This window comes from Corvus cornix, chromosome Z (genome assembly GCF_000738735.6).
Source record: "Corvus cornix cornix isolate S_Up_H32 chromosome Z, ASM73873v5, whole genome shotgun sequence".
NCBI lineage: Eukaryota > Metazoa > Chordata > Aves > Passeriformes > Corvidae > Corvus > Corvus cornix.
In genome coordinates this window covers 26036741-26064419 of record NC_046357.1, presented here as the reverse complement: position 1 = coordinate 26064419, position 27679 = coordinate 26036741, and the positions used below count along the sequence as shown (strand labels likewise).

At 38.0% G+C, this 27679-nt stretch overlaps 1 protein-coding gene across 3 annotated transcripts in view; it reads left to right on the top strand.

Moving 5' to 3' along the window:
- Positions 1 to 27679, top strand: part of LINGO2 (leucine rich repeat and Ig domain containing 2) — a 499803-nt gene that overhangs the window by 300650 nt on the left and 171474 nt on the right. For all 3 annotated transcript variants that reach the window (XR_005603919.1, XM_039567518.1, XM_039567519.1), the window contains one exon: positions 22903 to 22945. The gene's annotated coding sequence lies outside the window, so the exon portion shown is untranslated. The remainder of the gene's footprint in view (positions 1 to 22902; positions 22946 to 27679) is intronic.

Below are 27679 nucleotides of genomic sequence, written 5' to 3'. Positions count from 1 at the left end.
TACTCAGATTAGAAATGAGGGGTGAGCGCTGTATCGCAAAAAGTCATGTGGTCATTTGAGTGGGGAATGCATGGGTTTTGCTGTAACCAAATGGCAGTTCAGGTACAGTGAAAGAAACTTACAGAAGAAAGTTTTAGCATAAGTAGAAAGAGTTATCTAAGTATTCGGTCTTGATAAAGAAGGTCATGAGAGCATGGAACAGAAATGGTAGAGGCAATGTTAGCATTTATTTTTGCACTCATGGTATTATAAGGTGTGAAGGCAGCAACAGGGACAGCAGCCTCAGGACAGTAATATGAAAGTTTTGCCTGGTAATATTACTACTCACACTCTAACATACTGATATATATGGATACAATGCTTTATTTTATTTAATCTGTTTCAAGTGTTTGAAGCAGGTAGGTGACATCATTCATTTTTGAGACTGTCCTTGTAGTTCATTGGTACTTATTTTAATATAGTTTGAGAAAGCAATACACTATAAATTCTCTCCAGAGGTTAAAAGGCCCACAAAGGTGATTTACACTATCTTTTTTTTTTTTCAATTTTCAGAGCAATAGTAGTTTGGTGATGGCTTTAGTCTATGTTAGCAGAGAACACTGCAGGGTGAATCTTTATGGACTAACATTTGTCTTGTTGTCATGTTTTGAAAAGGGTTCACAGACTACTATTTAATACTTGCTTTGCTGTTCATATATGGTCTGTGTAGCTAGCTGGACAATTATCTCCAGTCATTGTGCAGATTTAAATACCTGTCTAAGAGTACTTGTCTCACTCTGCAGGGTGTACTTTAAGACAGATTACCCATACTCCAAGCTCCCTTATTACGACCCTGTTCATCTTTTGCTTGGCATAATTATAGTTGTGCATGGAAAAAAGTGTTATGTTAGATATAAGCAGGTTATAAATTTTCAGTTAGCTTCTGCAATTGGTTTTCACTCTCTAGGGAAGGAAATGATACTCAGGATGCTGGGGGGTTTTTTTGCTACCACCTGTTATGTTTGTCTGTTCTCAGCATCCCTTCTAATCTAAGCCATCACCAATGTCCGGATGCTTGTATCTTGCACATACCTCAGCCTTGCTTGATGCCCCTTTCTCTAAAGACATTGCTTATCCATCATCTTCTCTCCCTTATTTCTTTGGTTCATTTGTGTTTCTCTTTCACTTGTATCTCCCTCTTCCTAATATATATTCCTGTTTGTCCATTTTGCAACAAGCTGCTAGTTTGTGCCTCATTTGATTGACTGACAGCAGGGACTATGTTTTGCTTTCTACAATCACTTGTTTCTGGCTCCCTAATTCACTCATTACTAATTCATTGTGCTGGAGAAGACAGCTCAGATGGCTCCCTTCACTGTTTTTTTTTATGTGCTCAAATTTTCCTAGGCCTCTATAAAGACTTTTTTCTAGAAAGTCACCATCTTTCTGTGCACCTTTCACAAAATTGATTCCAAGTTCCTGCAGCATTTCATTATCACTGTCAGGAGATTTAATTTCAGTTTTAAACAAGAGACAGCAAGCACTCCACAGCTTTAACTGTAAATAACTGCAGTTCCAGTACATTACAAAGTTAAGTACTATAAATTAGTGGATTAATGGTGATCTACATCAGACACTATTCTGGCCCCTACAAGATGACTTTAAGTGAAGTGTGCTTGGAAATGTGTATCTGTAGCCGTAAAAGTGTCCTTTTGCTGAGATTATTTCTCAAATCTCACAGTCTGTTCTGATTCTGAGTGTAAAATATCCCATCATGAGTAAAATTTTCTAGTAGATCATGTTCTAGGTGGATTTACAGAGAAGGACTTGTGCCAATAAGAATTTTAGAGTGGTTGGACTGTTAGAGTTTCTGTAGATCCTGCTAATGTTATGAGTAATTCCCTAGTCTCTTGCAAAACCGATATATTTTCCCAAGTTCTGAACGTGACTAAGTGCATAACTAAAGGTTATAAATGGCATGGTAGTTTCCTTGGACCTTGATCACTATTCACATGGTAATCATCCATTAGCTTTTTATCACTTTCTGCCAACCTTAATCTCCAAGGCTGCATAGATTTATTTTTTTCACTAGTATGTACAACTTCCAAGTCCTTGTATGCTCCTTAATGAAAAAGTGGATAATGGATTTTCTCACTCAATGCCATACTTAGTTAATGGGAATGAAATCTCCATGGGTGCATATCCTTTAAATAGTACCATCTTCAAATTACCCCTTTCCAAAACCAATGTTCCTGACATTCTTCTGTCTGTAGCTACATGTAATGAAACAGGGGGCACATCACCTACTGTGTTTCTCCAGTCTAAACTGTAACTTTGCAATAGTCTTCTTTCAGGCTTTACTGCTATAGAACTTGGAGCAAATAATGGAATCCATTATTAAGCAGCTTCTTTCAAAAATTGGTCTTCTGCAAAGGCTTTTCTCAGATCATTGAGAAGTTCATTGTGGAAGTTGGAAATTGGAAATCAGTGTGCACCCATGATTAGTGTTCATCAGGGTGATGGACAGGACTGATGAACTAGCTCAAGAAAAGTCATTGAAAGTACTGGGATCCTCCCAGGCCATCCTAGAAAGCTTCATACTTGGTTTCTACTTCCTCACTTTCTTCACTTTTGTTCTGAAAAAAATTGAAAATCTTCAGTATTTTGTACGCAAAAGTGCTGCATCCTCTTTGCAGCCCTGCTAAATAGGAACATAAGTATTACCATACAGTTGTTCAAAATGTTTGATTTATGTTCAAAAAGGACTTTTCAAGGAAGTCAGTATAGTCAAAGCACTGTAATGTCAGTTGGAAACTCATCTCCTGAAGAAAGCATTAGTACAAATTCCATTTATGTGAAGTCTGTTCTCATTTCCATTTCCTGGTTTAGGTTCATTCTTGTAACATATGCACTGTTACCTGCTATTTCCTTTTTGGTTCTGTATAGGGAACTCTTTGAATTTCCTGTTCTACGAAACACTTTTTCCAGTTACTTTAATGTGAATTTTTTCTTTTCTTCCCTGTAGTGTAGCATAGAGTAAAAGATTTCATATAGCATTTTGAATTGGTTTTGATTGAAAACTTTGGTGTTTCAAATTTTTTGGTTCAGTTTTGTTTGTTTGTTTGTTTGAGTTTTTTTAATGTGTAGTAAATCAGCTCAGGCTTGCAAATCCTTACTTTATATATGTGTACTCGATTCAATTTAAATTTCTGTCAGGAGGAACTTTGTGATTTATACCTAAGTTTGGAATTAAGCATCTATCCTGAACCTAAGTGGGAAACATCCATCAGGAAGGAAAACATTGAAAACTTAATGCAAATAAGGAAAATATATTTTAAACAAAGTGTTGGTGTGAATAAACAGTATGTTTTCATTCCTTTGAATCCAGTTTGAATCAACTGAGCTTACAGCCTTATAGTGTAGATAACATCATATGTACCTTGCTGCATTTTTTTTCAATAAAGGTCACATTTTTCTGCAATTCACAACTGGTGTTGAAGACACCTTCAGGAGCTTCTAGATGCATCCTCCTTGTAATGTGCCTTGTGATGTATTACGCCTGGAAACGTCAGGAAACTTGCAGATGCATAAAATTTAGATGAAGATAAGTAAACTAAAGATAAGCATCCAGATATTTGATACTGGTTCAAATTAAGTATTTCATCCATTTTGTTTCATCCATATTCATTTTAATAGTTTGACTACTGATGATTTCAATATTTGATAGTCTTTCTTTCATCAACAATTTCAAGCATTCCCTACTTTGTTTTGAAAGCGTAACTAATGGGAAGAAAATTTGTCTACCATTGGCAGCCCTCTCTATTTCTGTGTATCTTACTGAAGTTACCTCTGATACAAGGAGATTGCTGAAAATATTTGATGTGGTGAAGGAGAAGTGTCTTCATTATGACTAGTTTCCTACTTTAAAGCAAACTAATAAATCATGCAGCTTTCTCCATAGTTTTGCTGATCCTCTTTTAACTCTTTAGATGATAAAGGGGGTTAAGGGCTCTGAGCAACTTGACCTAGTGGAAGATGTGTGGCAGGGGTATGGAACTGGATGATCTTCAAGGTCCCTTCCAACTCAAACCATTCTATGACTCTGTAATAATATACAAAGAGTTATAGCCTTCTCTTATGTGGTGATATTACCCCATTCTTAGTAACATTTTCCTGTGATTCTGATCAACATTCTATTACTCAGTTCTTCATTAGCTTTCTGAAAATAAATATGAAGAACTCTTTCCTATATCCTTAGGCAAGTAGCTTCAGATAATATGTTTAACTGAAGCTGGCATATAGCAATTACTGTTGACATGAATTACTGCTAAAGAGTGCCGGTGAAATAAATGGTAAAATCCAATGTTTAAAATGTGTTATTGACATAATGAAAATAGTTGGGCTTCCTGAAGCTACAACTGAGCCAGCAATATGTGCTTACAGCACAGAAAGACAGCCATATCCTGGGATGCACAAAAAGAAATGTGACCAGCCAGTCAAGGAAGTTGATTGTCCCCTTCTACCCTGCTTTGGAGAGACCTCACCTGAATCCAGTTCCAGGGCATCAGTGCAAGAAAGACACAAAGGTGTTAGATTAGGTCCAGAAGAGGGATGCAACAATGGTCAGAGTTCTGGAACGCCACTCCTATGAACAAAGTCTGAGAGGATTGAGCTTATTCAGCCTGGAGAAGAGAAGGCTTCAGGGAGACTTTACTGCAGTTTTACAATATATAGAGGAGACATGGGAAAAACAAACAAAACAAACAAACAAAAAAACAACCCCAACAACAAAACCTCAACCAATCGAACAACCAAAAAAAGAAAAACTTTTTCCCAAGACCTCTAGTGACAGGGAAAGGGGCAACAGTTTTAAACTGAAAGAGGGCAAATTTAGATTGGACATAAAAAAAAAAAATCAGACATTGTGACTTATCAGAGACATTGTGAATGCCACATCATGGTAAGTAGTATGGTCAGGTTAGATGGAACATTGGGCAACATGACCTAGTGATACATATTCCTCCCAGGATGAGGGTGTTGGGCTGGATGACCTTCAAGTGTGCCCTCCAACACAAACCATTTTATGATTCTATAAGAAGAATGCTTCCTGAGAACACACTTTTTGTATTGTAAACTGAAATATCTGTTTGCAGTTACCTTACCTAACATGTTCTGAAAAGTGACCAAAATGTTTGCTTATCCATTCAGCTATATTTTATACAAAAGTATTAGAAACAAAATAAAACAAAACAAAACTTCTAGAGAAGCCCTTCATTAGGGCCTTGACTGACCTAGGAAATACCTCCTTTACTCTTGAACTGAAAATCCCTGAAATGGAAGGGCACTTTGACAAATTTACAGATTGTTGCATCTCTTTTGTATAGTTGCTTCTTGTGAATAGTCATCAATTCCTTTTATCTTCCAGTGAAGCATCTCTCAACCATGCTAGAGTTAATGGAGATAGAGCTGGCTTTCCCTGAACTGCAGTGCCAGGATGTCTTTGTATCACTGAGAACTATTAACTTAAAATACCTGTCATTCCGTAATCCTTGTGCGCAATACTGGGAAGGTAACTCTAGATTGTCCCTCCAGCTTCGGTCTGATGGCAATTAACACAGATGTGCAGAGCATGAAGACAGGCATATCACCTGTAATTGCAGTGGTATCATAGGTCAGTTCTCCAGGGACTGCTTCTACATTCCTCACACAACTATGGAAGTAGTTCAGAAAATAATCCTCTACTTTACTGCTTGGCAAGAGGAATTAGGGTCCCTGACTAAAAATAGTCTCACTTCTTACCTTCTTTTTTATGTAAGACACATGCTAGGTCAAAATGTATGCAAAGATCCTTCTTCCCTGCCAGACAGACATAATGATGCGTTACATTCCCTTTCAACAAATGTAGCAAGTTAAATCCTCTGCTGTGAGGGATTGGAGATATAAGGAATTCACTGATTTTTTCTGTTTACACTACTGATCACAAGGCACAACACATTTCTGTAAGCCAAGTTTTCCAGCCCCTTTCTCCAGTGGCAATGGAAGCTCTGTGGACCATATTTCTAAAGACTGCCTTTGTAACAGACAGAGAGAGAAGGGAAAGCCTCAAAATACAGGGTAAAAAGAGAAGGTATTTATTTTCATAACCAATTATTTGCCTCTTTTGAAAGAAAGTGAAGGCAGGTACTTAAGGTTTTTTGTTTTGATTTGGTTTGGGTTTTTTAAATCTATGTAAGTGTCTCTCTGAACCTCTAGGTTTCCAAAAGCTTTAGTACCATAGTATCATCGAATCACCAAATGGCTTGGGTTGGCATGGACCTTCAAAATCATCTAATATACCTGGGTTTTAAGTGCCACACAGGTATGTAAATGTCATTAGCTTGTAAATGCCACTAGTTTATGAGCTTGGACTTTTTTATTACTTTTTCTTTCCTCATGAAAGTATCCCCTTTTCAAATGTTCAGAAGTCTGTAAGCTCCCTTGCACTTTATTATGCAGATATAATCAAAGCCAAGATTTATAACCATAATCCACCACTTCTATCCAAGTGAGAATTATTATTGCAATCACCACTCCATTCCCCATGTACAGATATCATAACTTTAATCCAAGTTAATAAAACTTCTCATCTGTAGAATGAGGCTAGTAGACTACTTTCCCATAATATTAGAGGATTTAAAACAAATGAGAAAATATGCACAACTGAATCCTCCTGGCAGTTTAAGCCACCAGAAGGCACTTACCTGAGGTGTTTTGATGTTCTTCTGAAACCCTGCATTTAGCTATAAATACCACTTTGCAGTTTAATATGTCTTCAAAAGCAAATATGAGCAACATAGTCCAAGAAGGGATTCAGGATCCAAGTAATTTATTGGATCTTTCTTTTTCTTTTCTTTGTTAAAGAATTATATAAGAGGGTTTTTAAAGTCAAACACTATTTCATTACCATGTGTGTGACATGCTAATAGTCAACCAGTTTCTTTTTCTGTGCTGATCTGCATAATTTCTGTGGGCCTTCTGTAATTTTGTCAGGCCATGGTGATTTTTTTTCTAGAGCAAAATAGAGTTATTGTATTTTGAATGGAAGCACATTGGAAAAATACTGGGTGGGGTAAACATTGAATAGTATTGAATACTATTCCCCCACCCGGAGAGTGGGAAAAGATTTCAATCTTTTCAAGAAACACAAGTGTGGTGTTTCTGGAATAAGACTAATATATAGTGTTGGTTTTGCACAGCCTGGTTTTTAATAGCAGGGTGGCCATGGAGGTGGTTTCTGTGAGAAGCTGCAAGAAGCTTCCACCATGCCTGGCAGAGCCAATTCCTGATGGCTCTAAAGATGGACACGCCACTGGCCAAAACTGGGCCAATTAGAGATGATGGTAATACCTTTATGAAAACATATTTAAGAAGAAAATCAAAACTAAGTGGGATGCACAGTTTCAATTCCAGCCAGAGAAGAGGAGGAGGTGAGAACACATGAGGGAAACCACATGGCAACACCAAGGTCAGTGGAGAAGGAGGGGCAGGAGGTGCTCCAGGAGCCAGAGCCGAGATTCCTCTGCAGGCCGTGGTGCAGACCATGGTGAAGCAGCTGTGCCCCTGCAGCCCACGGGTCATGGAGGATGTAGAGATCCACCCACAGCCCGTGGGGGAGGTGCCCACGCTGGAGCAGGTGGATGCCTGGAGGAGGCTGTGATCCAGCGGGAGACGCGGTGCAGAGAGAGGGCCCTGCTTCCAGGCGGGAGCAGCCTGTCCTTGGAGGGCTGCACCCCGTGGGAAGAGAGAGCCCCGGCACAGCAGTTTTGAGAGGAGTGCTGCTCATGAGATTGGAGCTATACTGGAGAAGTTTACAGAGAACTGTCTCCCTTGGGGAGACACCTCCTATGGTGCAGCAGGAGAAGGACTTCCTCCCCCTGAGCCAAGCAGAAGAAAATCTTGGGTGATGAACTGACCACACTTCCATGCCTTGTCTCCCTGCACTGTCGGTGGGAAGGAGGGAGGGGTTGGGAAAAAAAGGTGTTTTTAAGGGCTTATTTTTACTTCTCATTATCCTCCTCTGATTTTGTTAGTACTAAACTAATTTTGTATCTCTAAGATGAGCCTGTTTTGCCCTTGGAGTGTTTTTTCCTGGTCCTTATCTCAACTCATGAACCCTTCCATAAATTTCTCTCGTCTGCCCAGCTGTAGAAGGGGAGGGTGAGTGAGCGGCTTCTGTGGGTGCCTGGCATTTGGCCGGAATTGGTACCAGGTTTGCTAGCAAATCTTCTTGAAATAATCTCTTCCTTACAGCTTTTAATTCTTGCATGAGCAAATGAAACAGGCAAAATATAGCTGTAGTGTTTCTGACGGAGAAACCACAGACCCGACACTTATTCCCCAACTGTGCTGCTGGCCATAAGCTGAATGCCCTTCCCCTCCTTTTCCTTGGTCCCTTCAGTCGTCTGCTGTGCCTATTCCAAATTCTGTACCTTGACACAATATTGTCTTGGGTTTTGTGTCCCTCTGGAACAAATAATGAGTAAGACCAGTAGAGTAAGAGTGGTTGGCAAGAGTGAGTTTTTGAGATAGATATAGATCAAAAGGCTGATATTAAAGAAATTACCTAGGTAGTGCCTCCCCTTGAAGTGGGTTTGATACTAGACCACCTTGGACTCTATTTTTTTAAACATACTAGATTATGTCTTATTGCTGGTTTTATTTCTTGTATTCAGTATTTCTGTATCATTTTCTCATCTTAGATAGCTGTCTGACCTCTGTTAACCACAGTATCTGAGGTTTTCCCTATCTTTACTGTACTTCTCCTCATTGCAGTCATGTCATGCTATTACCTGTACTAACTGAGACGAGACACTAACTTACCTCTTAAGGTTGCAGATAGGGTTGATGTTGGAGTGCGAACTGAAACTTATGCTCACACATTTTTCACTGTGCATTATAAACTTCATATGTTATACATAGATAGGCGACCAAAGTTTACTATCACACTCTGGGGGTGTCAAGGGAAGTCACTGGCCTGTTCCTTCTTGGAAAATAAACCACTCTGCTAACAACCCAGTCTGAATAAAAGACATTTCTTCTTCACCCCTGCACTCTCCTTGAGGAGATGAATATGTGGTATTTCATAACATGCTTCCTGCAAAAGAAAAACGGTATAAATAAAATGTTCATATTAGTTATTCAGTAGCATAAAAATTCTCCCCAATTATTTTGGAGAATGAAAATAATTGCATCTAAAATAGGAACTGGATATTCAAGAAAGTTTGGCTTTCTTTGCCATCTTTGATGATCTATAAATAGTTTGTCATAAATTACCTAATAACAAGGTTTTTTTGCTTTTACATTCATTAGCAGTGTCAACACTGTGCTTCTTCTGGGCTTCAGTTCACTGAATCACTCCTGCTTAAGGACATTTATGAATGTACATAATAGCAACTAAAATCAATTGGAACCAAGCAAGTAATTAACTGCTTATTCAAAAATAAGACTTTAATTTATCCTTACAATTGATGTAGTCTTCCCGTTGAGTTTAAGAAAAGGATTACAGTGCCTCAGTTTCAGCCTCTGTGACTATCGGTGTCTACAAAGCCAGTTAAGCAGCATCAGCTTTGAGAACATTCGGCCAAGGTATTTCAAAGATAGAATTTGGTTGCAAATTCGAGAGTGGAATTCAACTAGAAAATTAAAAGAGAAAGAAAATGTTTTCTTTGAACCACTACATTTCATTTAAATAATAATTCTCTTCTTGCGTAGTGTCTTAGGAGCCTTATTAACATGCAACTTTCTTTGCTTCTGTTTCATTTCACCTTGTGGTGTATGTAAGTCTTCCATGAGTTAGACAGAAGTCAGTGTTGCACTAATTCTAAAACAAGCATGGTGATGTAAGAAAGAGATATAAGGGTGAAAAATTGAAGGATTTGAAGAAAAAATCTGAGGACTCTAGGAGTGAAAAAGCAAGAGTGATTAGCAGGGAACTTAGTTTAAGTAGGGTAAATAGGGAAAAAACAAGTCTGTTTCCTGCCCACTCTCTTTTCTTTAATAAATATTTATACTTTTTTTCTCAATTTCCATTGAGATCACATACAAGTATCAAGATGTAAAAGCTGACATTTAGAAGAGTACTTGTTAGTATCCTTCTACTTCTTAATTCATCAGAATTAATGTCCTTGAGATATTCCAGTGAAGTAATTTTAGGATACATCATCACCTTGAATTCTTTTTATGTGCTTTATAAATTATTACTAAAATAAATAGTGACCTGTAAAGTTATTTTACTGCAGTATTTGTGTTGAATATTTGAAGCAAATGTATATTAAACAATATCTGTCTATTATAATTTTTTTTCCTTTAAATAGGCATTAAATACTATAGCCTTAATTTCATTTTCCTCAGCATGATCCATGATAGCAAATAAACCAAATATTATTTTGCAATATGATCACTCAGTTTCCTCCCTGTATAATAAATTGTGCCTTCAGAGCTCTTGGAGTGCACATCAGTCTAGTTAAGCCCTGAATCACCTAGCGTAGACACATTTACTAGTCTAGTGTGGAGTTATTTATTAGTCTACACTAGTGCTTATGCTGTTATAGTTTATATGAGCTAATTCTATCAAAGTAAATAATCATAAAAGCCTTCTGTTCCACAGATGGCAGTGATTTAACTGTGCTTTGATATTTAGTGTAATATGTCTGTGTTGAGAAATCCTATGTAATCACACTACATTACAAACTATAAGTGGCTTTTCAGGGTGTCTAACAAAGGAGGTAGACTGTATATTTGTAAACTTCAGAGTGACACATCCTTGCATTTTCATTTAAAATAAAAATTTAACAATATGAGTTAATAAGAAATTAGATAATTCAACATCAGTTACCGTTTTATCTGTTATAAGAGCATTCTGTAACCTTTTTTTGGTTTTAAAACATAAGTTCAATTTTCTTTTCACTAAGAAGAGAAGACAGTTGGCTATAAAACTGTGAGATTTGTCTTCAGTATAAACCAAAAAGTTTTTATCTTTAAAAAGATCCAAAATCCTCAAAGCATAGTCCATTTGCTATATTAAACAATGTCAACCTCTTTTGTAACATCTGAGGAATGGAAATTGACATATTGTGCACTTCTATTTTCTCTTTTATGTTCATCTGTATTATTCCTACAGCATTATTCTACTTAACATTATTCTCTAACATATCTTCTACTTTTCTGTTTTCCACTAAAATGAGTTCCTAAAATCACCTTACCTTCATCTGTTTTCCAGGCAACTGCATCCTGCTGTATGTATGACATAAACCTTTTTCCTGCTTCCTTTAAAAGACTGACCTGTAACTGGATTGCTTCCACCTTTGCTGATGCCACCTTCTTGTTAAGGTCTTTTCTCATAGCCAGGGCTCCAAAATAATTTTCTTTCCACTTCCTGTTGTTGCTCCTGGTTATCAGAATGTAGTCATTCCTCATTTCTACTTTATTGCTTCTCAGTAGTTAGTAATATCATAGGCAAATGGTAGCCAGTATCAATCCATTTAAAAGAATACTAAACACAGTATAAAACAACTCTAAATTTCTTTCTTGCTAAGTAGAATTGCTAGTTTGGTTTTAAATGTATGCCAGGTACCATTAAGAAAAGGACAGTAGAAAAGAAACAAAAACACTCTCTGTAACTACATAGAATATTTTTTTAAAGCCATTAAAGAAATTAATTTTCTATTAGTAATTTTAATTATTCATCTACAGGCTTACTACATTTTAGGTATTATTATGAGAAAGTCAATATTTTAGTGAATATGTATAGACACCATCTATAAATGTACACAGGATCTGAACAGAATGACAAAAAGCTTACTTAACTGCATTATTCTTTTAAAGGCTTTTATCAGTGTAACAGCTGCACACCATTCAGTCACTGATGGAATATGTACTTGATCTTCAATATGTGAAACATTACCATTGCACTCAGTTTCCAAAGGACAAAGTGTCTGTCTCTGAAATCACATAGCAATTGTGTCTGGTTGCGGAGCAAACTGTATGTTCACTTGTTGTATTGAAGGTGTTATATTAAGACAGTGTGTATATTCGTGGTGTGGGCTTTTTGTTTCAAGTTAAGTCATTCTGATCATATAAAAGAAACACATTATAGTGTCTGAGAAAAAAATTATCCGCTGAAATGGTTTAAATCAAATCAGTATCAAAATTGTTTGTGTTAACAGCACAGAATTAAGTTGAAGTCAGTGAATTACATATTTGGTAACAATAGCAACAAAAAAAAACATATACCCCACAATACTAAACACTTACAAAAGCTTAGTAAACACCTGTGAATTTCCAGGCACCCTTCTGTAGCAAATCCTAAGACAACACAATTCCCACCCACACAAATACACGTGGAAGACTGTACAGTTGCTTGTGCCCATAGCTGCACACACGCTGCCTCGCCTTAGGGGCTCTGAGCATCTCAAACCTCCTCCCTGACTGTCGGGGCCCTGCACACACTCAACCCTCCACCCTCCTGCTGCAGAACAGGCTCTGCAGCCCTGCCTGCACCTGTGCTCCCCTGCAGCCCACTGACCCACGCACCACCTGGGAGTGGGGTCCCTCTTCTGTGTCCTTTGATTGAAATGGCTCACAGTAGCGTGCATGTGCTCCACAGCAAGACTGAACTGCTCAGGGTTATTCTTCTTACACAGCCTTACACTGTATTGGGGCAGCCACATGTTCTTGGATTTGAGGCATAAATACGGAGTTAGTAACTTTTCTTTGGCTTTATAGTTGGAGGGTTACCACATGCAAGATGGAACAATGTAGTGTGGTGGGAGAATGTGTATATATATATATATCTTCCTCTAAGAGGGCAAGGAACTTAATTGCACTTGTATACTTCTGATCTTTGTCTCCTGAAAATATATACCTTATATATACCTTCCCTGGAAACCCCATGACATTCAGATACTTTCTAAATAACTTAAATATTTATACAGGAGCATCACACTTAAAAAGGGAAATGAGCTTTCCAGGGAGACAATGCTCAAGAATAGCTAGTATAATCCTGTTCACCAATTTTAATTAGGAAGCTACCTGTTAATTAGTTATTATTGTTTTCAAATAATGCCAGTTAATAATAGAAATTCAGTGATATGGTCTTCTTCAACTCCTTTTGTGAATGCTTTGAAGTTATTCACAATGGTTCTTCAGGTGCAGATAGCAATGAACTTTGATTAATTATTGCTTTTAACACATTACCATTGCCATTCTTCTCTGAGAGCTCATTTGTTTAAAATTGAAATCTTGAGTTTTTTACAATGTGGTTGTTTCTCTTTTGAGACTGATTTTCCTTTATTCACCATTTTTCCTTGTCTTCCTTCTTCATGTTCGTGGGGTTTTGTCCATTATTTGCTCTCTTAGTTAAAGGAAAACATACTTAGCTGGGCTGCTTCCAGATACAGCTGTAGTTTTGATGCCATTTGCAGTCAATCTCACTCTTGTGTTGATTTGTTGAGAATTCATTTTTTATAAACAAGCAATTAATTTTGCAAATCCAAATAAAAGTCTATTCAGGAGGATTGAGTGTTTTTGTATGTTCAGCTTTTAATTTTAAATCTTTAATTTTTAATTTCAAATCTTATAAAGGTGGTATGTATCTGTGTGGGTAAGTTTTGTAGTTGTCCTGGTTGTTCTAAACTGTCATTCTTCTCAAGCTCCATGCTGTCAGAAGCCAGACAACTTCAGTTTGATTAGTGAAGCATATTGTCTATGTGTTACAGGCATAGGGTGGATTTGGCTTTTTTTAGAGAGTTTTATTTGTTTGTTTGGTTGGTTGGTTGGTTTGGTTTTTTGTTGTTGTTCTGTTTCGTTTTTCATTCTAGGGACTTTTTCTAGAAACACAGGGGATGTTGAGTTTATAAGTAAGTTCTTCTGAAAGGAGGGATAGCTTATTATTCAAAACAGCAAATTGCTTTCAAATAGCACTTTTCATTTGGATAATATCATATGAATTTGAAGCATTATGATTCTCATTCTGAGATATGCATGTATTTTACTTCATTTGCCATTGGGTAGTGAGGGTACATATATCTAGATTAAAATTGCTGTGGACTCAAATTAATGACATGGCTGCATCTTATGATGATCTCTTCTAAGAATCAATGAGTTAGGGGTTTATATGACCTGGTCCTTTTTCTAAACTAGACAAAGTATGTCTATTTACATCTTCTCTGCCTACCTCAATAATTTTTAAATGGCTCTGCCCCAAGTCACCCTCAAGAGAGGAACATCTGGGAAATAAGTGGGATTTCCTCTCCCCGTGGGCACTAGCACCTAATGCTCTATCACAGAAGAGACTCTCAAGGCTTGGTAGGGCAACCTGTGTTGTTAGTACAGTGTTGGAGGAGGAAAAATTATGTTTTAGTCAAAGCTATGTGAGAAGAAACAGAGCTAAGATTCATATGCAGCAATTCTCCATTCTTTAATCTGTGCTCGATAAAGCACCTTGACTATAAAATAGTTTGTTTCCTGAAAGGATATTGTAACAGTAGGCATCAAATTAGGACAGTAAGTAAAAATAAACTACTTGTTAATTTGGTGCCTGATTTCAGCTCAGTTTGCCTGTTTCAGCCTCTTCTACCATCGTAATTTCATATTGTGTTTTTCCTCCCAGGAAGAAAATCTTATGTTTATTGAATATTGTGTGGAGCTTTGGTCCCTGCAATATAAAAAAGATATAAAGCCATTAGAGCATGTCCAAAGGAGGGCAATGAAGATAGTGAAGGGCCTTGAGGGGAAGCCATATGAGGAGCAGCAGAGGTCACTTGGTCAGTTCAGCCTGGAGAAGAGGAGACTGAGGGGAGACCTCACTGCAGTTACAACTTCCTTGTGAGGGGAAGAGGAGAGGCAGGCACTGATCTCTTCTCTGTGGTGACAGTGACAGGACCCAAGGGAATGGTCTGAAGTTGTGTCATGGAAGGTTTAGGTTGGATATCACGGAAAGCTTCTTCAGCCAGAGGGTGGCTGGGTGCTGGAACAGGCTCCCCAGGCAAGTGGTCACAGCACGAAGCCTGACAGAGTTCAAGAAGCATTTGTACAATGCTCTCAGGCACAAGGAGTGACTCTTGAGTCTGTCCTGTTCAGGGCCAGGAGCTGGACTCAATCCTTGATGGTCCCTTCCTACTCCATATATTTGAAATATTTTTAAAAAAGGAAATAGGTGTGCATTTATAATTGTGTATGACATTGACAAGATGTCAGGAAATATTTATTTCTTTTTCTTCTGCACTCTTCTGCACTCTAGTATAGTTCCGCATTTGCTGCATTTTCAGCTAGTCTAAACAGCCTGCAGTAGAGGTATTCTTATTTATATCTTCTGAAGCAAAATTCTATTAGGCTGTTATTCATGTTCCTTCAGCAGCTATATTAGGATGATTCCAACTGTACTGAGTTGGTCCAAAAAGGAACAGAATTAAAATTGCTGGGGTGTGAGTAACCCATATTCATATTCCTCTTCTGTTTATTTGGAGAGATAAAAGGTGGAGAGATTGATCTGAGTTAGCAAAACTATTTATAGTCAGACTGCTTTAAACTACTTACACCGAGGCTGTCGGCCAGCCATCAGTCTGCTGATTGACACTTATAAGCAATTACAGCTAAGCAAAATTTCAGCTTGCACTCAATATAGACCTCAGCTCTGAGGTCTGTGTTGAGAAAAGAAAACATTTATGCAGCGTTAGTTTTCATTCTAAATTAAAATAAAAAGCAAACTTTGGAAACTCAGAAATGATTGTTGAATGGGATCATTATTCCCTGGTAGTTGTTGCTAATGGCATTCCTAATAATATTTGCTCAAAATCATTCTAAAGGAACACACAGGTAGGATGTTGATAATCCTTTTATCCATTAGTTGACCTCTTTGCGTGCTGAAAAGAATTTGAAACACAGCTCTTTCTAAACTGTCTTTAGAGACTAAGGTTACCAGAAAACCTGAGTGGCAGAGTTATTGTTAGCATAATTGCTGTATGTGTACTTTGGGAGGGACAGTTGAAATATTAGCCCTGCTGATACATGCTGCTGAAACAGTTGTTCTCATAACCAGCTGCTGGAGGGCATTGTCTTTAACCTGTTTTGCTCTCAAGCCAGCTGCACCTTAATCCATCAAGTTGCTTGTGGTGGTTTTTCACGTAGTGTGAGAAGATTCATACCAACAAGAAAGCAAGTATTTGGTAGTTCTAAATTTTAGTATTTCTTGCAGTCTCAAAGTATGTGTTGCTGCCTGTCAAGCTCTGGTTTAACTGAGCAGGATGTGTTTCTGACAGAACTTGTAGAAACAGAATTACAAAGATATCCTAGAAACAGCTGTGTTTCAAGGCTTTACTGATCTCTCAAATGATGTAAATTGGTAAGTAACAGGAATATCTCCATTTGAGACCATTGCTATGGCTATGGCAGTCTTTTAGTTTGCAACATAAATAGCATATTTTACTTCCTATCACAGTGGCCAGCAAGTAATCCAAATGGATTACTTGAATTCTGGGATGATTAAAGGGGCAAGAAATGTACAGTGGATTCCTTTTGAATAGTTTAAACTGACCTGGTTTGAGGTGTTAGCAGAATATGTAAATTAAAGGTCAGTAGGGAATTGTTACAACTCGCCACCTCAAATAAACCTTTTTTAACTGCATTTTTGGCACACTTATTTTCTAGTTTCTTATCTTTACTTGCACTGGTTTAAGATGTGTAGGATACTACAGTTTATGGAAATTTATTTGTTGCCCTCCTCCAAATTCCTCGTTCAGTGAGATATTTTCAGTTACAGTTAAATTATTCTGGTAAAAACATTCTCAAAAATAGGTTAGCTGAAGAGTATTATGTAAAATCTTTATAATGGATGCCATTTATGATGGCCTTGTATTGTCCATAATACTGCATGAGGAAAAGAAATTGGATTTTATTTTATTTAAAAGAGCAAATATAAGAAAAGACCAGATGCCGTAAGAAACAGTTTCCACTACAGAGCATTGTGCAATCTGACTGTAGCAATGAGATCTTGTGTGTGGCACTGTGAGCATCTTCTACCTAGTGCAGCTCCTTCACACATATACAGCCCTTACCTCTCACACTTTGCTGCAAGATCCTGCTGTCATTTTATGAAGAGCTAAAGCTTATTGTCTGTAAGGGACACCTGTATGCACAAAAGGCTTTTATCCTCCCTGAATGTATTGATATCTAGCTGCTGAAATGCACTGCTATGCATGCACTGGTGAGCAGGGGAGGTAGCTGATTTTATTAAACAGTCATAGTAACACTGTGCACAATATAGACAGCACAAGAGAAATTGGCCTGCCCCTCATTTGGTCCTCAGGTGTTGTTTTGTGGCTACGACCCAGACAAAATTTAGGAGAAATTAAGCAAAATTTCAGTCACTGTCCTCTCAAAAAATTTCCATAGAACTATAATTGTTCATAGTGGCATACCACGTTCTAACAAAATTGTGAATTTCAAAAGTTTTACCATTTTTCTCATGCATTTGACTTTGCTTCATTTTCTGCTACTATTATGGATGATTTTTGAGTTCCATGAGGTTCATTGCTCTCATTTTCCATAAGTTTGACTTAAATGCAAAGTTGCCAGCGCTAAGGTAAGTCTTGGCTTTTCAGTATTAATGCTATTATTAGCTTAGGAGAAATCCATCTATAGCACATCAAGGACTAAGAAGACTCAATTTTCTTGGTGAAAGATGGAAATTTTTAGGTGTAGTGGAGGTAGATGAACATTTTGTTCCATTTAGTAGCGACAGGTTAGTTGCATTGTTCTCAACCTCATGTCAAGAAATGTACATGTTCATAAAACAACCAGACTGTCACTCTAAAGGTCTTTTAAAATACAAGAAGCAGCTGTCAGTGAAAAATGTGATTATGCCACTAAGAATGTAGAAGTGATGGAGGCTTCTGTATGGGTGAAGACATTTAAGGAATTAATGCTATTTAAGGCAGGACACTATGAAAAGGGATGTGATGTGACCAGCATGGGAATCTACTTGTTATGTACCTTCCTGAAGCACATTCTGCCATCAGTGCATTCCTTCTGTGGTTGTGATGTTAATTCCTGAAAAAGGGTCCTGGTGATGCATGCTTAACTTCATCCGAAATTTTCCTGTGGATGTAGATGAGGTCATTGAGGCTGAATAATTTTCATCTTCCTATAGCTGCAAGACTGCGTCAGCCTTTGCGTGCTCAAAGTGAATCTCCACTGTTATTCCTTGAAGTAAACATACAAGATTCTGTTTCTCCTTGCTTTTGCAATCTGCATGTGTTCTGAGGTCACTGTATGATACTGTATTCCTTATCATCCGCCCTATGCCAGACATGAATCCTGTGCTTTCCTGTGTCTTTAGGCTGTTTCTCAGGAGAGGGGGGAGAGAAGCCAGGCAAATTTTTCAGAGTTGTTTGTGCTCAAGGACACACGCTCCCCTGCATTCCTGCTGCTACAGAGCCAAGGAAAGCACCTTCCTGCTGTTTTTTCCCAGCTTTCAGCTCTGTTTTTCAGGAAAGAGAGAGTTAAACTTCTTTGCTTTTTAGCTAGCCTGCTAGCTGAGGCAAGAAAGTTTTTTTTTTCCCTGTGACTTTGGCTTCTTCTTCTCCTCTTCTGGACTGTTCAGCAACACCAGAACATCACGAGGAGAGCCCACACTGCAGCCCAGAGGGGCCCACGCTGAACCCCAGCTCCAGAGAGTGCAGAGCCACACCTACAAAGAGCTCTGAATCTTCCAAGGTCTTCTCCACAGCAATAGGTTTTATTATTTAACATTATGCATTCTTTTTTCTGTGCCTGCATGCACTCTGCTTGTTAAATAAATAGTTTTTTTCACTTTCCTCTGAGGAATTTCTTTCCAAACCTGGTGGGGGAGGGGGTGCTGAAATCTGCCTTCTAACAGAGGGATGTTCATTTCAGATGTTTTCCTCCAAATTTATCTCAAACCAAGAGAGCATGCTAGACATGATCTTATATAGAAAAATTCATTCATCTGTAATTATATGATCTCATTTGGCATCTAACTCTAGGACAAGAAATCAGTGATTTAATTTCCTTTCAAAGTCTTTGTCTATCAGATACAGAACAAGCTAAGTAATTACCTCTTAGTTATTGTGAGAACTGTGCCCTCAGTATTACATTCCTAATCGTTTTCAGTTAAGGAATTTATTTTTATAGATCATTCCCTGACTGTTTCAGGCTGGGTGATTCTCCATTGTTTACAGTGTAGAAAGCAAGGTCTATTGGTTATGTTAAGAGAAATTGTCCTTCTGGTACATACAATAATATGCATACAGTGTACTTACCTGTATGTATTTTCATTTTATATGGGACAATTCAATCCAAAATGTTTTATAAATATTCACAGAACACCCCAATAGAGACCTGTAGTGTGTTTGAAACTTCCAAGAGCTTCATAATCAAATTAAAACCAGTTTTATATTATAAATGTGGGTGAGATAAACCCATCCTTTTTGTGGAAATATCATGTTTACAATCTGGTCAATTGTGCAGGTGGAATCTGTATGTTTTTAACCATTAACTCACAAGACTCTTGTTGTGGAAAATTTACTGCATGCCTTGAGCTGAGTTAAACACAGGTTTGTGCTTAAATATAAAAGATTTAATGTACAATGCACTGGACAGTCTTATCACCATAGGCTGTTCTCCGTGGAGTCTGCAGAGGTGCAGCAGGAGTCAATTCGTTACATACACACGCGGTGGTACCAGTCGCACAAACATCAGCCCAGCATTGGATCCATTCCCCATCCCAGTTCTGCTGCCCAAAGGTGGCCTCTGGCATTTGAGCACTCATGTCCATGAGTGATGGATTGTTGCAAGACAGCTCTGCAACATGGCTCATTCCCAAGGGAAACTCCACTCCCCTACAGGGAGTTCTGTCCTGTCATTCCTATGTCCAACCAGTTCAAGCTCTTTCGCAGCTGGACCTTCTTGTCCTCCATGCCAGGTCATTCCTTGATCACAAATTACCAATTCTGAGCAGCTACAGTTTGATTTTCCCCTTCACTCTACTGTGTATGCACACAACCCTTGTAACTTGACCACTTTTGCCAGATTTTCAGAGAATCAGCAAAATGGCAACTTTGTGGCAAAAGGCTGCTCTTTCAGCAGAGAATGAGGGCTCCTTTAAAGCATGGGGATGCTAGAACGATAACCTGACAATCCTTGACAGAAATTTCTGCCTAACATAGGCTGGAAATTTTTCAGCAACTGAATAGTCATACTTTGAATATTTTATGATTCGTCATGGTGCATCTTGTTCTGTCGTTGACACTAAGCTGTCTCAACTACATCACTGGCATCATTTTGTTTCAAAGAGGTATTTGGTCATAATTAACAGAAAAAAGAAAATCCAATTCATAGTCTATTGCTTCTTGGAGTAAACTAATCCCAGCACCTGATGTGTTGATATATGTATCTATTTGTTTTACAAATCAGGATTTCTATTTTTGCATTTGAACAAACTGTGCCAGAAACTGAATTAATTGGTTCTTGAGATAAAATAAATTGACTAGGTGTGTGAAGTATGTTGGTCTCTTGTGAGATTGTTCTAAGCATATGAAAGTTGTGGGGTTTTTTTTAATCAAATAAATGTTTCAGAATATATGTAAATTTTAACAAATGATGTTCCTTAGTGGAATGTAGTGTAGTCATCACTGAAGGAAGTCATCTACTTTAGCATCAGTGATCAATGGAGCTGATAGTCTTGACTGCAATGTGGCTGTGTCAACAATCCAGGAAATACATTATTGTCAAAAATACAGTAATTGGAGGATCAGGACTTGTGAGGTCACTGGTAACCTTTATCTCTATTGACTTCAGCTAAGTACAAATCAAGTTGGTGATTTTTTTAACATTAGCTGTTACATCAGCTGAGGTCTAAACCACCATGTCAGTCTGAATGATTGAAAAGCATTTTGTGCATAGTATCATGAAATAAGAGTTGTAGAATTTTTGAAGAGAACATTAGCAAAAGATCTGTTTGGGAATATGGACTTAAAATAAGAAAGCCTGTAATATGTACAGCAGAAAGAAAGCTTGGTAACACAGTAAGTTCTGTGTTTATGAGGTGGTAGAGACTTATGTATTCTATTAAGTAGGAATTAAGCTAAAAAATTATATTCTTCAAATGCTTTCTATTTTTCATAGCTGGAGGGCATTTTTTCATACTGCTGCAAAAGCCATCAGTGTGTTTACCTGAAGCATTCCACTTAGAAGGAAGATCTGCTTCCTTGAAATTAATGCATTTGTTTCAGGTTTATTTTGAAGATGATTAATTCAAATAACCAAATTTTAGCTTTGGGTGGGGTTTTTCAGTTTAGGTTTGGGTTTTTTAAATTTTATTTTTCTCCAACAATACTTATCTAAATTTACTTTTTTATATGCAGATTAATGAAATTGAAAATGTTTGTCAGACGTTTCAGTGTCTTTAAAATGAAATAAACGGTGGCATGTTGATCTGTACACACAAAGATACGCTTAATGAGAAAAATTTTGGTACACCAAAAAATCAGAACTTATCTCCAATAAGACAAAAGTCAAGTTGTTAAAGGTGGGGAAATACACTTTTCCTTGTTCTAACCAATAAAACAGCAGCTTTAGCAACAGGATTACTCTGATTCTTACACCACTGTGATGGCTTTTACAGAGATCATTTAATGACACGAACATAAAGGAAATATCTTGGATCATCCCCATAAACTGTATTTTGCTATAAAACATATAAACCTGTGAAATTAAGGTGAATAGGATGGTTCTACTACCTATATTATAGTAAGGCAAACTCTGCAGTAGAGTAACAGTAGAGTACTTGGGCCATAGGTTTATCGTATTTCAAAGGTGGCAGGTAAATTCACACTTAGAAAAATTGGATGTGGCAAGTCCAATGTTTTATGAATTAAGACTTTTTCAAAGGGATGAGGAATAAAATATTTTCAGGCAGTATTTAAAAGAATATATGTCAATGCTATATACACACATATACATGTCTGTATAGATTTATAATAGTATAAGTATACATTTATAAATATATATCTAGGGTAGAACAAGGGATGGTAAGGACATGCTACCATAGGAGTATTCTTCTCTGAGAAAATAATATGCTTTCATTGTCTGTTTGTCAATGGGGCTTTGATATCTTGAACTCAAGGGGTAAGATACTTAAATACTATAAATTTTTATTACTTTTCTGAAATCACTGCACAAATAGAGGAGCAAAGGATATGTTCCAATGATTCTTCCACAACAGAGTGAGAGAGAGTATGATGTCATTCACATAACATGTGCAAAACAAAAGTTAGGATGAGAAAAGGCTTATCAAGGTGTTCCTTGGTAAAATAAACTGTTCCCAGTGCTCTGCCTATCTGCTTTGTCCAGTGTGCTGACACTAGTATTGGTAAACTAAAAGTCATTACATTCTCCTTCATTCTAAAAAAGCTGAGTAAGAGGTTGGTGCCAGGTATTTTCTTTCTGTCATCTATGAGATTAGTATTTATTCTTGAACAGTTTGTTGGTTAACTGCTGCTGCAGTTAACAGTGCTGCAGAGGGACTACAAAACACAGTTCATACCCACTTCATAAAATAGTTGCTTTAGAAAGGTTTCTTGGTAGGCTTCATAACACAGAATGAACAGAAATCCAGGAAGGAAAACTGGGCTGGGGAGGACTGTATAGTACAGTGAACCTTCTTTTTGGAAAACTCAAAAAGGGAACTGAGGGACTGAACAAATTGCACTCATCCCTTGAAGGTAGCTGGAAATCAGACAGGAGCATGCTACTAGGTACCAAGGAAGCTTGAAAAGTGTGCTAAATAAAAGATTTCAGGGGACAGGAATTTTTATCCTAAACTAAATTAGTTGCAATAATTTTAACAGATAAATTTTGTTTTCAAAGGTGCAGTGATTGTCTCCAGGACTTGAACCCACTAAGTCTTAAGGTATGTTATTTGTAATTCCCTTAGTAAAACTACTTGATCTGAGTATGTCTTCTATTACTATTTGTGTTTATGTTGCAAGACAGTTAAAAATTAAATTGTTTAATCTTATGTTTGCAAATGTTAAGAATTTTCTTTTTTCTATATGGAAAAGGTGGGATGTATGTGTATTTTGTCCTTTTGGTTGGCAAGTGGATCACAGGTCATATATGTTGTCATTCTTAAATAAATGAAATAGCTTTAACAAATTTATGAACTGATAAGTTATGTTCTGTTTTGTGACTTGCATTCTTAAATAATGAAATCTGAAAAAGGAAGAAAAATGCAATGTCTGCATGATTATATTAAATTTTTCTTTACTGAGCCTTCATTTTGATTGATTGTGTATCAAAGGTCGTGTTCCTGTAACTCATTGTTTGAGAACCTCATTTTTTATAAAATAAGGTGCTAGATGCAACACTGAGGATAGGAAAATAAAAATTAAAGAAGGGAAGGGAAGGGAAGGGAAGGGAAGGGAAGGGAAGGGAAGGGAAGGGAAGGGAAGGGAAGGGAAGGGAAAAGGGAAGGGAAGGGAAAAGGGAAGGGAAAGGGGAAGGGAAAAGGGAAGGGAAGGGAAAAGGGAAGGGAAAGGGGAAGGGAAAAGGGAAGGGAAGGGAAAAGGGAAGGGAAAGGGGAAGGGGAAGGGAAAAGGGAAGGGAAAAGGGAAGGGAAAAGGGAAAGGGAAAGGGAAAGGGAACGGGAAAGGGAACGGGAAAGGGAAAGGAAAGGGAAAAGGAAAGGGAAAAGGAAAGGGAAAAGGAAAAAAGAAATTACACTCTCAAAAATTAGCTAAGAATTGAAAATGAGGCTATGTGATGTTTAGTTGCACGCAACAGTGGTTTGGTGCCCTTCCACCCTTCCTTCCTTCCTGCCTTCCCACATTCCTGCCTTCCTTCCTTCCTTCCTTCTCACATTTTTCTTCTTCTTTAGGCAGATTGCAGTAGAGTTAGAGAATAGTGAAGATTTTTAATATCCTTTGAATCCTTGAAAACAAACTGATCCATTTGCTGAGATCCAGTCTGTTGCTGAATTATGGTTGAGGTCTTATTTACAACATTAACTTTTGTTTCACCCTACACTGTAGCTCCAAAAAGACCCCCAAACCTATAAAAAGAGATAGTGATGGCACCATCACAATACTTTCTCTTCTGAAAGTTCCCACTCTTTGTCCCAAGCACCTTTCAACTTTCTTCTTTGTTTTGCCGCTCTGCTACCTCTGCAATCACTCTGTCACAAACCCACTGAAAGGTCTGAAAATTCAGAACCGACATTTAAAACAAGTCAGCAGAAATTATATTATATTGGATCTGTGTTCTTTTCTCTCAGCCAGCTCTTTTTCCCCACCCTTTGTCTGAACTCTTGATTTAAATGTTAAACCCTTGGGTCAGTTAATGGTCCATACCATTTATACGGTACGATACAGTATGAAACTCCTGTTATGGTGCCCTCTTTTTCCATTAGGACTACTAAAAAAAAAGATAAAAAATAGAGTGAGAGATGAATATATCCCCAGAGTTTACACAGAATGAGCCAAAGAGAAGGTCTCCACATCTTTCATTTCTTTCTTCTTTGAGACCTAGGCATAGTCATGAAACTGCTAAGCAAGACTAGCAAAATGCTAATACTGCAATTAGCAGTGTAATTCTCAAACCTGAGTGGAATTTCAGGCCATCACAGACTGTAAGCTCCCAAGGTGTAAAGAAATGGCAGAGTATTGTCACTAGTGATATCATAAAGCCTCTCATATATGGAAATTGGATTCTGCTTCAATAAAACATCCCTGAATGAAGAAAGTGCAAAATGTAGCCACTTTGTTTATTTTGTTTTCAGTCGTGGAAAAGCAACAGAATGTGTAGGCTTATTTTTCATGCCTTGCTTGTGTGATTCTGCTAGCACAGAAGGAGCACACTTAGGTGTTTGTTCTGTGGCATTATGCTTTTAAAAGTATTCCAGACTTTAGCCTTGCTTTCTCTCCAGTGTTACCTCAGTTCACTTTCAAAAATTGTACTGCAGTAATGGTAAAAATGAACAAGTAGAGAATGAAATTGATGTTAAATATTAAAGCTGTCTACTTAAATAGGGTTCTGGGGGGTTAGATATAGTGACATGTCCTTCTTGTGCAGATTCTTTATTTAAGTGCCAGTTTTGATGAATGTGTATTACTTCAAAAGTCACAGCTAGCATTCTTGCACTAAACCCACTGTCTTAGCAGAGTAAAGACAAAATAAACTTTCTCTCTTTTTATTGTTGTAAAACAATATGCTATTATAACAGAGTTTACACTGATACATCTCAAAGTATTGTGAAGTAAACAGAAGCTGAAGATTTTTGCATTCTTTGAAGCATTCTATAGGACTTCATGGAATCACAGAATGGATGAGTGTGGCAAACATCTCTGGAGATAGTCAAGTTCAGTGCCCTTGCTCAAAGAAGAATCAGCTAGAGGAGGTAACTTAGGACTGTGTACAGTCAGATTTTGAATATCTCCAAGGATGAAAACTCCAAATCTCCTGGTGAACCTACTCCAGTGTTCAAACAACATCACACTAAAAATTATTTTCTTAGGTTCAGACAGGATTTCATTTATTTCAGTTTGCGGTTGTCTCTTGTCTTGCCACTTGGCACTACTGCAAAGAGTTTAACTTCATCTTGTTCAATTGCTCCTGATATGTATTTATACACATTGATAAAATTCTCCCAAGGCTTTTTTCTTCATGGTGGAGAGTCCCAGCCACTGTCAGTCACTCCACACATAAGACAAGCTCCAGCCCATTATCTTTGTGGCCCTGTGCTGAAGCTGCTTTAGTGTGTTCATGTCACTTGTTTTGGAGAGGGCAGAGCTGTGCACAGCCCTCTCAGTATGTCCCTCAGGGTCTGAGCAGAGGGGAAGGACCAGATGCCTCGACCTGCACTGTCTCCTAATGCAGACCCTCTTTGCTGCAACATGCTGGAATATGGTCAGCTTGTCTCCCAGGAACTCCAGGTTCTTCTCTGCAGATCTGGTTTCCAGCCAGTCAACCTGCACCATGCAGTTGTGCTGGCCGAGTCATTCCTCCCCAGATACAGGGGTTTGTATGTCCCTTTACTGAGTTTCATGAAGTTCCTGTTGACGCATTATTCCAGCCTGTTGATGCCCTCTAAATGGCAGTAGATCCATCTGATGTATCAATCACTCCTTCCTGCTTTTTATCATCCTCAGATTACTGAAGGTGGACTCTTCTTAACTTCTGTATGCAGTGGGGGACCACCCCTAAGTCTGGAGGAGGTCATCCTTGAAAATCAATCACCTTTTCCCAAAAAAATGTAAGGAAAAAAGTGACATTGAATACAAGTGGGTCTGGTAAAAGAACTCTTCAGAAGAGGACAAGAAAAGTAATTCCTAAATAATAAATTATTTGCTTTTACTGTTGAAAGTGATCTAAATTTCATTTATGAGCTCTCCAGATCTAAAGCTCTACCATGGATTCTGAGTCAAAAATTACTGACAGGCAGTGGCTATTATCAGCATTGAGCCTTTCATTTTCTGAAAAATTATAACTTTGTGAGTAATCAAGGTATAACCTATTTTCAGCACCTGGGATGAGCACAAAATTTGAATCCTATGCTAGGTGAGTTGGTTTTCCTAGAATTACCAGAAAGTATATGCACAAGTGCAATCACAGATGGTTTGCTCTTTTGTTTCCCCTCTTCTCCACTTTGTGTTGATTCTTAATTAATTAATATAAATCCATTTGAATTCTCATCACATTGTTTCTCTTTGTTGCTCAATATTTCTTTCTTGGGACTTCTCTACAGACCTCACCTCCTCATTTATTCTTGTTGGATTTTGTGTAGGTATCCTTGTGCTCCATTGATTTTTATGGTGGGTCTGACTTATGAAACAGAATTGTCAGATATCATGGTGTAACCCTGGCTGGCAACTAAGCCCCAGACAGCCACCTGTTCACTCCCTCCTGAAGGGTAAAAGTGAATAAACTTTTGTGGGTTAAGAAAAAGACAGTTCAATAGGTAAAGGAAAGCAAAACAAGGAAATCCTTTACTACTTCCCATCCACAGGCAGCTGTTCAGCCATTTCCAGGAAAGCAGGGCTCCATCATGCCTAACGTAGAATTGAGCAGACAAATACCATCACTCCAAACATCTCCTCTTACTTTTTTCCCTCCAGCTTTATATGCTGAGCCTGATGCCATGTGGTAGGGAATATCCCTTGGGTCAGTTGGGGTCAGCTTTCTCAGCTGTGTCACCTGCCAACTTCCTGTGCACTACTCAACCTCCTCACCAGTGGCATAGGTGAGGAGCAACAAAGGCCTTGTGTCTGTCATAGCATTGCTCAGCAGTAGCAAAACTATCCCTGTGTTAGAAATATTGTTTCCAGAACAAATGCAAACAAAGTCCCATACTAGTTACTAGGGAGAAAACTAACCCCATCATAGCCAAAACCAGCAAAAAACAGGATCAAACATATCTTTTCTCCCACTTTTTTCGTGCTCTGTCTTCAGTGCTATATTTTTATAGGAGATTGCGCAAAGCCACCTGTTGCCACATATTCAACTCTTCATCCTTAAAATTTGTTGATGCCTCTCACCTAGTGTTTGCTTGTACACAGTCTACTCCATATTCTTTGTCTTTGTCTGTGTTTCACCCTCCACTCCAGTGAAAGGTGGCTTTGGAGCATTCTTGAAGGAGGAATCTTCCTCT